Raw genomic sequence first — 12,187 nt, forward strand, 5'->3', positions numbered from 1 at the left:
AATGGCTGGCCTCTCCACTCAAGCAGAAAGCATCTGCTCCCATCTTATTCCACACGATTATCTCTAGAACCTTCCTCTCTTTTCTAGAATCTTCCTCTTGGTGTTCACATGTGTTCGGGTTCCACTGAACTCCCCCAAGGACTTCCTTTCTCTGGACCCATTCCCTCAGACCACAGTCTTTTCGCGGACGGACCGAACTGTCCCAAGAATCACCAGCGCTTACTGACATCACTTCCTGCCCTCCCACTCACTCCCCGGCCCACTCTGCAATTTGTCCTCTGCCCCCACCCCCCCTGCTGAAACGGAGCCATCCAAGGTCCCCCTAACTGCCCTCCTCCATCCCACGCAGCCCTCCGGGGGCGCCTGGCTCTGTTGATGCAAATAATCCTCCTCAACATCCTTCTCCCCGGGGGGGGCGTCCCTGATTCTTCCCCTCCTGGTTCTCCATCGCTTCTGCACGTGCCTCGTGACCCTCTGTCTGGGTTCCCCCACGGGCATCTGGTTTGCCCTCCCCCTGGGGGGTCTCGCGCACTCCCTCTTCAGCCAGGATTTTACCCAGGAGTCGGCCAAATCTGCGTCTCCTTCTCTGACCCCTTCCTAGCTCCAGATTCTCACTTCTGGCTGCTTGTTCTTTTTCTACCTCATCCGTATGCAGCATTTTTATCTCAGATGTCAGTCATTCCGTATGCCTTCGTATTTCTCACTCCTTCTCCCCTCTATCGATCCACAGATCTTATTGAAACTGCCTTCGAAGTGGGTCTTTGATCTATTCGTTTCTTTCCATTCCCATGAGCTCTCTGCCTTTGGACACTCATTTCCTACTCAGATACTTGGAGTGGAGGCTTTGGAACTGGCCTGTCTGGGTCTAGCCTCTTTTTGTCCCAGTTTCTGTTTCCCATTGACAGCAAAGGTCATCTAAACTTAGGGTGGCCGTGTAATTTAGTGTCCACACAGAAACACTTTGGGGGGTGAAAAGGAGTTGTATCGATAGTGACAGGATGGGACCGTCCTGGGAAGACAGAGGTACATGTTCAACCTGCGAAAATGACATCCTCAAGATGTCACTTCCCAGTTTCGGAATCTCTGGGCAGCCGTAACACCGTGTAATCTTCTCAGTGTAGTGGTTTGCGGCTCATCGTGATCTGGCCTCCTCATTATTTCAGTCTCACCTTCACTCGGGGCTCTTAGGCACCTGAGTGTTGAATCATCCTGAACGCTTCATTGTTTCCTGAAGTGTTTTGTCCTTCCCCGTCTGTAGCCTGTGCTCTGACCTTCCGCCGCGCCTCCATCCCTGTCCTTTAAGCCTCCGCTCAAATGCCACACCCTCCCCGAAGCCTTCGCTAATTCCAGTAGTCAGAGCGAATTTCCCCCTCTTCTCTGTTCCGACAGCACGTTGCATATGATCATTCACAGATGCCCATGGCTGGAGTCACATCTGTGTCCACAACCTGAAGCCTGGGCCCCTGGCCAGGGGTAGGGCCAGACCACATTCTTCTCTGCATCTCCCAGAGCTGGTAGCACCGTTTCTTGTTTAAGGAGTGAAGAGGGAATGAAACATTCTGAGTGTCTACACTTTGCCAGCCATTCCCAGGTGGCCTCTTGTTCTGACTTGACGGCTCTGCTTGACGGATGCCGTTATGCCTCTGCCACCTCCGCGCTTTCTTTTTTCTCTAAATAGAAAAAAGATAAGCTTGAGAGATTAAGTAATTCACAAAGGGGGCAAGTAACAGAACTGCGTTTCAATCTGAGACCTGTCTTCTCTAGAGAACATGCCTTCAAAGCAGGCACGGATGACTTCTATGATCTTTCTGTACGCTGGGCTATTTCTAATTTTCGTGTATTGGATAAGATTTAATAGGAATAGAACGTGGTGTGCAATAGTGAAATGACAACGGGCCCTCAACACACCCCTCCTCCAACAAAACAATAACCAAACACTTCCATCCAGGGGAAATCAGAATAGGATATGCATTAAGGTCAGTCCTAAACAGGAAAACAAGTCAAAGACAAGCTGCCTACTGGAGAGTGTAGGTGGAGGTCAGGGTTGCATATAAATACCTTCTGTCTTGGTGAAGGTGTGAGAGATTTTATAAGCAAAATAAGCCATTGAAGCTTTTAATGTTTCTAATGCAAAATCTCCTTCTTCTCCCCTCTTCCCTCATTACTGTTGAACTACCAGGAGAAACAGTGTGAAAAGTTGTGGAAAGTGGGCTTTACCCCAGTGTCCATCTCCTGAACTCAGAGTCAAGAGAAAATATGATAGTAAGTCTGAACCGTGTCAGGGGAATCAAAACCAAGAACCAAAAGAGGACTTTGGGAACCTTTGGATTACTGGCTTTTCTTTCCACTTAGGCCATTTTCACTTGGTAGTTCTCAACTATTTTTTTCTTTTTTTTTGGGGGGGGGTGTACACAGGCCTCTCACTGTCGTGGCCTCTCCCGTCGCGGAGCACAGGCTCTGGACGCGCAGGCTCAGCAGCCACGGCTCACGGGCCCAGCCGCTCCGCGGCATGTGGGATCCTCCCGGACCGGGGCACGAACCCACGTCCCCTGCATCGGCGGGCGGATTCTCAACCACTGCGCCACCAGGGAAGCCCTCTTTTACTTTTTTATAAATTTATTTTTTAAATTGAAGTATAGTTAATTTACAATGTTGTATTAATTTCTGCTGTACAGCAAATGACTCAGTTATACACGTATATACATTCTTTTTTATATAAATTTTATTTATTTATTTATTGGCTGCATTGGGTCTTCATTGCTGCGTACGGGCTTCCTCTAATTGCGGTGAGCGGGGGCTACTCTTTGTTGCAGCATGCGGGCTTCTCATTGTGGTGGCTTCTCGTTGCGGAGCATGGGCTCTAGGCAAGCAGGCTTCAGTAGTTGTGGCATGTGGGCTCAGTAGCTGTGGCGCACGGGCTTAGTTGCTCTGCGGCATGTGGGATCTTCCCGGACCAGGGCTCAAACCCATGTCCCCTGCATTGGCAGGTGGGTTCTTAACCACTGCACCACCAGGGAAGTCCTATATGTTCTTTTTTATATTCTTTTCCATTATGGTTTACCCCAGGAGATTGAATATAGTTACCTGTGCTGTACAGTAAGACCTTGTTGTTTATCCATCCTATATGTAATAGTTTGCATCTACTAACCGCAAACTCCCAGTCCATCCCACTAGAATGTCACTTTCATCTTAGAACCTCCTAACGTGTCACTATGTCTGATATGCAGACAGCTCTGAGATGCTATTTCTACCTCCTGGACAAGAGCCCGATGTCTGAAATGGTTCAGACAGGACAAGGTGTCTCCTTTGGAAACATACAGCCGGAGCTGGGACAGGGAAAGAGAGCTGGGAGTGGGGAGGAAGACTTCCTACACCTGGTGAGGACCTGTGTATAAACAGGTGAGTGAATAAGGATTCCAATCACAAGAAGGGTCTCTCCAAAGCTTCCTATCAGACTCACACATTTACTTACATGCACCATGTGCCCCGCTCAGGGTTGGATTTGTCTCTCTATAAAACTGAGCCCATTAAACAACATCTTTGTGCCACCCTTGGAACATTGCCTGGGATACAGCCAACGCACAGTGGATCTTCTGTGTCTCTCCTTCCCTACCTCTGGAACACAGTAGCCAGAAGGAAGAACGGCAGACCTAGGAACGTGGACGCCTCTACTGCCGCATGGATGGTAGAGAGACGGAATCTCAAACTCTGCCAAGTCCCCAGCCCCTTTCCTGCCATCGTCACGATTTCTGGCTTTCTTTACGCAACTCTCCCCCACGCCCCCATCTGCAGGAAGGGCTAAAGTGGACGTTGCAGAACGACCGGTGTGGGAGGGGCCCAAGTGATCTGAAAGAGGGGTCACCTGTCAGCGGTGAATAAACAAGGCCCATGAAGAACGCCCCCCAGCTGACTTCTGAATAAAAGTTTCAGGACCGATTGACTCACCAAGGGTATGGGGAAGATCTTTACCTTCTAGAAGTCTCCCCAACTATATTTGCTTGAAACTATAGATTTGGGGTGGGGGCTGGGAGAGATTCAGATCCTCTAGTCTAGCGGTCATCACAATAAGACCAAGGGCTAAAATGAACCCACTACCTAATTTATCAATATAAATGGACTGGAACATAGCCATGCCCACTCATTGTTGTATCGTCTGTAGCTGCTTTTGCTGTGCATTAGCAGAGGCAAGGCGGTGCAACAGAGACTGTGTGGCCCATAAAACCTAATATATTCACTATCTGGCCCTTTTTTAGAAAAACTCTGCAACCCTTGGTATTCCGTTGTTTACACCGTGGACAATATGCCCTGGCAGGATGGAACCACACTGAACTACTAAGGAAACATGTATAAGGCCATGAGAGCTCTCACACAAATATTTTTGATTGTAAAATTTAAAGAAGAAAGTAAAAGGCACCCACAATTCTATCACCCTCTAATAAGAACTGTTAATATTTTGCTGTGTTTGCATCTGGTCTTTTTCTATTTACGTATAAAAATGTAAATATATATAATTATGCCATTAAAACCCTACTGTGTTTAGTTTTGTACCCAGTTTATGTGCCTGTGTTTCCCGTTTTCCAGTGACCACTTTGCACGTCCTTGAATAGTCCTTGTGAACATGACTTTGAATAACTTTTTAATAGGTGTCTCAGCATCACTGAACTTCTGGGTAGTTTTTAGTTATTCACAAATCAAAATATTGTGCCCTAGAACAAATTCCACTGAGCAGAAAACTTTGTCTGAGTCTCGATTCTTTCCTTGAGATAGATTCCCAGAAGTGGAATTACTGGGTTAAAGGGTAAGGACAATTTTCAGGGTCTTGATAACATATTGCCAAATTGCTTTCCAGAAAGACTGTACCAATTTATGCTCCCACCAGCAATGTACGAAATTGCCCCCTTACCCTCCTTTCACCAGCATCGAGTCCTATCATTTTAAAAAGTTACCAAATTGATAGGCAAAAATTGCATTTTGTTGTTTTCATTTGGATTTCTTTGATTACTGGTGAGGTTAAACATTTTTTTCATATGTTAAACACTTCTTCATATGTTTATGGCCAAAGGGAGTTTTAATAATGGTCTTCAAGTGTGCAAAGGGGTTATTTAGTAGATTGGGACCAGCTGTTCTCGAGAAGAAACGAGAAATGTTGAAACTTCAGCAAGAAAGCAACCGGTTGGAGGTCCTTGGATGGAGAATGACCCTAAGAATGGTCACAGGCTACTCGGAGCCCCTTTCCTCAAGGTGCGAGGAGACCCAAGGAAAATAGCTGTAAATTGTTGGGTGCTTATCATGCTAAAAACACTGCCCACGTTGGCGTATGTTTGCGTTTAAATGCTCACAAAAGCCCTATGAGGAACATGGGGCTGAGATGTGATTTAATAGTAATTATCCCAAGTAGGATTCACCCTAAAATCCTGGGTTCATCACCACTCTGCTCCACAGCCTCTCAGAGAACAGATTCAATGAACTTTTCCGGCTTAAAGGTTTTGCCAATTCTTCCGAAACAAAAAATGAAGGAAGTGTGGACCTCAGTTCCCATAACCCCTCAGCAAGACTTCTTCCCTCTAGCACAAATCAGGACATAGCTGTTTGCCCCCAAGAACCCATTCTCTACTCTGATGTTTGTGCTTTTACATTTTTGCTGAATGCGTGAGCTTGCGGAGCTCGGCTTGTCTCCTTTTGTCCTCCGTTGGGTCTTAAGTCTCCACCCTGCTCTGGAGGAACCGCAAATATCAACTGTGCGCTTCACTCCAAATTGTCGTTCTCAGCAACACATTGGCCAGGTAAGGCTGTGCTTTCTTGCTCCGACGTCGTCCCCTGGCCATGGGGACGATGATCAGGGTAACGAAAACCCTCCACGGGCTCTCCCTCCTCTCGCCCAGGTCTCCACTCAATCAATGGGAGCTTTGTCTTTGCAGAGAACAAACCTGAAACCCATCCGGCCATGGCCATTGTTCTCTGCTGGCTCTTGCACTATTTGGATTCTGACTCTGTTAGAGATCTTATAATTTAAACTTCAACCTGCTTATTAGAAATTCCAGAAAATCATCGAATAATATTTAAAAGCAGACAAAGACTTGTGTCCCCAGCCTGTCTTCCTTTGCTAGTCTCACACCTCTTTCCTTTTTTGGATCCGGTTCCAAACACCTCACTGGGAGTTTACCTTAAACAAATAAGGTGAATGGCTCAGGTGAGCAAACTCCAGGGTTATGAGGACCAGCTGGCTGGAGTTTTTTACTTGTGGGGAGAAACCAAAGGCATCAACTCCGGTTCTCCTGCCCCCTCGGTTTTCCAGTCGAGAATGTCAGCGGTCTCACCTTCTAGGTGCTTGGCGTCCTTTATCCCGCACGGTCAGATGATGGCTCTGATGAGCGGTGCTGTGAAAACCATGATGTTTCATCCTCTCCACCTGTCCCTTTCCCACCCTCTGTTGCTTTGGAGTGCTGGCGCCGTGAACCCCTGGGCTGTGTGTGTGTCCTGGGGGTGTGGATGAGAGCGGTGATGCTTTTGTTCATTTCCGTCTGAGATAACAATTAAAATACCGTCACTCCCATAATGGGCTTGATTCTGTCTTTGTCACCTCTGAGCGCAAAAGGCACCTGTGCTGCCTTGAACGAGCAAGAGTAGCTCTGCTGTTGTGGAAGATACAGAAGATTTAGGTCACCGTGGCTCTGCCCTGGTTGCCGTGTGAGACTGCTTCCACCCACTGGGTTCACATCCTCCCCTTTTACAATGAAGGGATTTTGGTCACTACAGAGTCCATTTCATCTCTAAAATCATGTACTTCCAGGATGGCAGGAGACAGGTATGCTCAGGGTCAACGTGTCGAGACTCCTTGGCTCTCCTTCCCTAACCCTCAGCTTAACCTTCCCAAGCTCTTCCGTTCAGATTCGTCTCCCATCTGAGCAGTGAAGGCAAATCCTAGACATGGAGACAGGTTTGGATGCATGAAAGATAGTCCTCTAGGGAGTTGGTCCTCCAAGAGTGGTCCGGGACCAGCAGCATCCCATCACCAGGGAACCTGTCAGAGATGCAGATCCATGGGTTCCACCCCAGCCCTATGGGAGAAGATGCTGTGGGGAGGGGTCCTAGCGGTCTGCATTTTGACAAGCCCCCGCGGTAACTTGAATGGAGGCTCCAGTCCCAGACCCACTGCTCTGGGCTTAATCTGCAGAGGTTAGCGGGAGAATACAGACACACCCAAAGTCCTCTTTGGTTTCATCTCGTACTGGCAATGGAGGAAGATGTGCCGGGAACTTCCCTTCCTTCATCCACAATTAAAGTCTGACCCTTAATTCATCAAAAGTTATTAATCAAATATTTGCCTGCAGACATCTGAGTAATGAGCATTGCTAAAAACACAAGGAAACAAAGAAACAAACAAAAAAATGACAAACAGAGAAAGTCTTACAAAGCTACACACAGTCTTACCCTACAATCCAGCAATCATACGCCTGGATATTTACCTAACCGATTTGAAAACTTTTGCCCTGCACACGAATGTTTACGGCAACTTTATTCATGGTCCCCCAAACTGGAAGCTACAATCATGTCCTTCATTGGTTAATGGATCAAGAACCTTTGATGCTACATACGATGGAATACCATTCAGTGACAAAAAAGGAATGAACTATCAAGACACACAAAGATGGGGATGAATCTTAAATGCAGTTTGCTGCGCAGAAAGAACTATTCTGGAAAACTGAAACTGTGTGATTCCATTTTTACGATATTCTGGAAAAGGCAAAATTATAGATGGTGCAAAAAAATCAGAGGTGCTTTTCAGAAGGGAAAGGGAGTTGAATAGCTGAAGCCCAGGGGATTTTTTAGGGCAATGAAACAATTGTGTTTGGTACTGTAGTGGTATATACATTGGCCAAAACCATAGAACTTCACAGCACAAAGGCAAACCTTCATGTATGCAAGTTTTAAAAAGTAATTTGAAGTTGGGCGATCCCAGGATAGAACGCAGGATGGGACCAAAGAATCTAACTGTATTACAAATATATGAAACAACCTCCTTGAAGGGATTGGGAGGAAAAGGTGCGGCCCAAAGTAACTCTGGAAACTAGTCTGTGAGACTAAAGGCAGCAGGAAGTGTACACAACAGTGCTCTAGTTCCCATGGGGCTATGGCTTAAGAGCCCTGATGCTGAGATACGGGTACATTGGAATCGAACAATTAAGTAAATGGGGGGGGGGACGGAGGGAGCCTGGGTTCTCACTGTTGGGATGAAATTTACAGATGAACAAGGAGAGGAGGCTAGACTCATCCATGGCATAGTGGATTTGAGTTGGAAATAGCATGAACTCATGTTTAGCTTAATATGGGTACAGATGATTACATATAGAAACATTTATAAATATTTACGTGTGTATGTGAACATGATCTAGTACACATAGATTTCCTCGCCCTGTCATTTGAGGTGGCTTAGAATGAACAACGCCCCAGCAACAACGAGCACACCTAATAGCTCTCTGTTCCTCGTACCGTCCTCCAGTAAAAAAGAATGAGAGCTCCTTAGAGAAATGGCTGATTTTAGGACTGAGGCAGGAAATATCCAGGATGGTCCTGGAGCACCCGTAGTGCCAGAAAGTAAGGAAATAATGCAAACTAATAAAAACAAAACCCAAATCAAAACACACATACACAACCATGGGGGTAGGAGAAGGCAACACCGGAGCTCAGTGAAAGAGCTCTCCAAGGCCAAAGCTGAAACAGTTTGAGTATAACGTGGAAATGGATTATAAATGTAAAATAAATATTCATGAGTCCACACTGATGTAAATAAACGAGTGTATAAATAACGAAATGGGGGAGAATGGACAATTCTCTGTGCAGAAGAATTCCAAATAATTTATGTAGGTATTCTGCCCTCAAGGAGCTGGGACTTAGTGACTTCTTTCCGAAGAGCCCAGTAAGGAAAGGAGGGGAAAGAAGGAAAAACAGTGGAGACACCTGGTGACACAACCTCAGCCAGGTGGTCAAGGTCAGCTTCAACCGTGATGAGGCATAGGGAGAGCGTGGACCCCTGGTATAACACGATGGAGTAGCATTTTACCTCTGTGGCCTTCCTTCTCCAAAATCACAACCTCAGTGCGTGCGTGAGAAAAACATCAGACAAGTCAAAACGGAGGGACATTCTCTGATACGCCTGACCGGCACTCTTCAAAACTATCAAAGGTCATGAGAAACGGGGAAAGTCTGAAAACCGTCCCAGCTAAGACGTGGGTAAGGAGACTTGAGGACCAAATGTAATGTGGTGTCCTGACTGGGATCCTGGAACAGAAAAGGAACGTTAGGAAGAACTAAGGAAATCTGAAAAACTTGGGGATCTTATTTAATAACAATGTCCCAATGCTGCTTCATAAATTGTGACCAATGTACCACAGGGGTGTATGAAAGGTCACCAGCAGGGGAAACTGGTGTGGGGCATATAGGAAGTCGCGTCACTAACCACCAACACCACAACTTTTCTGTAAGTGGAAAACTCTTTGAAAATGAAAAGTCATTAAAAAAAGACCAGGGAAGATTCTTGCCCTTGAGATTAAAGCCAAGATCAAGGACGCTGATAGGAAGTCATAATCAAATACCGAGAACAGATGTGATATTGAACTGTCTGTGAATGAAATAAGTAATGAAATGAATAGCATATATTTTATGTCCGAGCAGATATGTCAGCTCGTGTAAACGCCACGAAACCAATACCTCCTCGGTTTGTTTAGCTGTGGTGTTCCCAGCAGGTGAGGAGGTCGGGGGTCCTGGGGGCGGTGGAAGGGTTGCCATTTTAAATATAATTCTGTAGGTTACTCAGCCATAAAAAACCATGACATATTGCCATTTGCAGCAACACGGATGGACCTAGAGATGATCATACTAAGTGCAGTAAACCAGACAGTGAAAGACAAGTATCACATGATATCGCTTATATGTGGAATCTAAAAAAAAAAGATGCAAATGAACTTATTTACAAAACGGAAATAGACTCACAGACATAGAAAACAAACTTATGGTCCCCAAAGGGGAAAGGCGCGGGAGGGGATAAATTAGGAGTTTGGAATTAGCAGATACACACTGCTACATATGAAATAGATAAACAACAAGGACCTGCTGCATAGCACAGGGAACTCTACTTAATATCTTGTAATAACCTATAATGGAAAAGAATCTGAAAAAGAATAGATACATATACGTGTGTAAGTGAATCACTTTGCTGTACACCTGAAACTAACACAACATTTTAAATAAACTCTACTTCAATAAAAAGTTTATATATATATATATATATATATATATATATATATATATATATATATATATAAATTCCATGAGGGAATTATAACTATTATTATGAGTATACCCAGCTTTCTTCTTCTACTCAGTAACGGCAACCAATCCAGTTCAGTCAGACAACTGAGAATGAACTCACGAGAATAGTAGTAATTCCTTCAGTCCCCGCTATAACCCTCATAGTGGTTGGAGGTTCTATATCAGTGCTTCTCAGCGGGGCTTAGTTTTGTCCCCCTGGGGCCACCTGGCAATGTCTGGAGTCATGGTTGATTGCCACAACTTGGGAGAGGGCTGCTCCTGGCATCTAGTGGGTAGAGACCAGTGATACTGTACAGGACAGACCCCCTCACCCCATGGCAAAGAGTCATCTTACCCCAAATGTCAGTGCTGCTGCAGTTGGGAAAAATTTGCTCTCTGTGTACCTCAAGTCTCTCCTCCCTCACGACCTGGGAAAGAAGGACAATCTCTCGTTCTAGAGGTGAAGTTAATGAGACGCAGCGTTGATTCAGTGGTTCTCAACTGGATAAGGCACTGGCCCCTAAGGGGTATTTGGAATGTGTGTGGCGGGTGCTTTTGGAAGTTGCAATGCCTGGGGAGCGGTGGGGTGGGGACACTGCTTTTGCCGTGACTGGGTGGGTTCTAGGGATGCGGGGTGTCCTACGCGTGAGCGTTCCTGGCAGCACCCCTCTCGTGAAGAAAGCCCGGCAACCCGTGTGCCCAAGGCCGGGTGCCTCTTTTTCTCTGGGACACGTCTCCTTGGATCAGGGGAACGCACAACTCCACGGCCGTCCCCTACCTACAAGCAGAGCCCTTCTCGAGAGGATTCTTCTGGGGCGCAGATTCCTCAGTCTCTCCTGAATATCGTACAGGAACGGAGGCCCTTGTTTTCCTCACCTATAAAATGGAGGGGACAAAAGCAGCCGTCCTCATGAGGGCGGAATGAGATAGTACAGGCCGGGTTTTTGCACGTTGCCTAAGACAAAGTGGGCAGTGAAAATCTGGAGGGGGAGGGAGGGGGCGTGTTCACAGCCCTTGATGCCGAATGTCAGCTGAACCCAGCACCCTTCAAAACAGTGTGACGGGGGCTTCCCTGGTGGCGCAGTGGTTGAGAATCCGCCTGCCGATGCGGGGGACGCGGGTTCGTGCCCCGGTCCGGGAGGATCCCACGTGCCGCGGAGCAGCTGGGCCCGTGAGCCGTGGCCGCTGAGCCTGTGCGTCCGGAGCCTGCGCTCCGCGGCGGGAGAGGCCACAGCGGTGAGAGGCCCGCATACCGCAAAAAAAAAAAAAAAAATTAAATTAAAAAAAAAATAAATAAAATAAAAACCGTGTGACGGTGGTCCCACGAACACCCTCCACAGGGCACCAGGGAGGGCCCAAGGAAACTTGACAGTTGCCAGAGACCTGCGGTGGAGTCGCAGCTGTTACTGGTGATGGCATTAAGGACTCTGCCATTACAAACCGAGAACTGGGTGGCTTAAACAACACAAGTGCGTACTGTCTGACAGCTCTGGAGGCTGGAAACCCGAAATCGGGGTGTCCTCGGGGCTCGCTCCTCTGAGGGTGAATGGGAACCTTCTCTCAGAAATCCCCGCCCTTCTCAGCCAACCCAACTCCTCTGGCTGAGACACACTTTGAAGGTCCAGGGGGTAAGGCCGGCACTTCCCAGCCTCAAATCTGGCCCCTCCATGGCCAAGCGCAAGGCCCCGAACAAAAAAACGGTGCTGGCTGTCATTGTGGAAAGGGGACCCTTCCAGTAGAGAAACCTCGAGCGCGGAAACCAGAACCCTGTGGACTGACTCGCTGCCACCTTTGAACGTCACACGGGGAGCGCTTGCTTGTGGTCGGAGGCCGATCCCGCAAGTAGCTTCGCGTTTGAGTTACGCGCCCTTGTGGCATT

The sequence above is a fragment of the Kogia breviceps genome, chromosome 19, assembly GCF_026419965.1.
Source record: "Kogia breviceps isolate mKogBre1 chromosome 19, mKogBre1 haplotype 1, whole genome shotgun sequence".
Lineage (NCBI taxonomy): Eukaryota > Metazoa > Chordata > Mammalia > Artiodactyla > Physeteridae > Kogia > Kogia breviceps.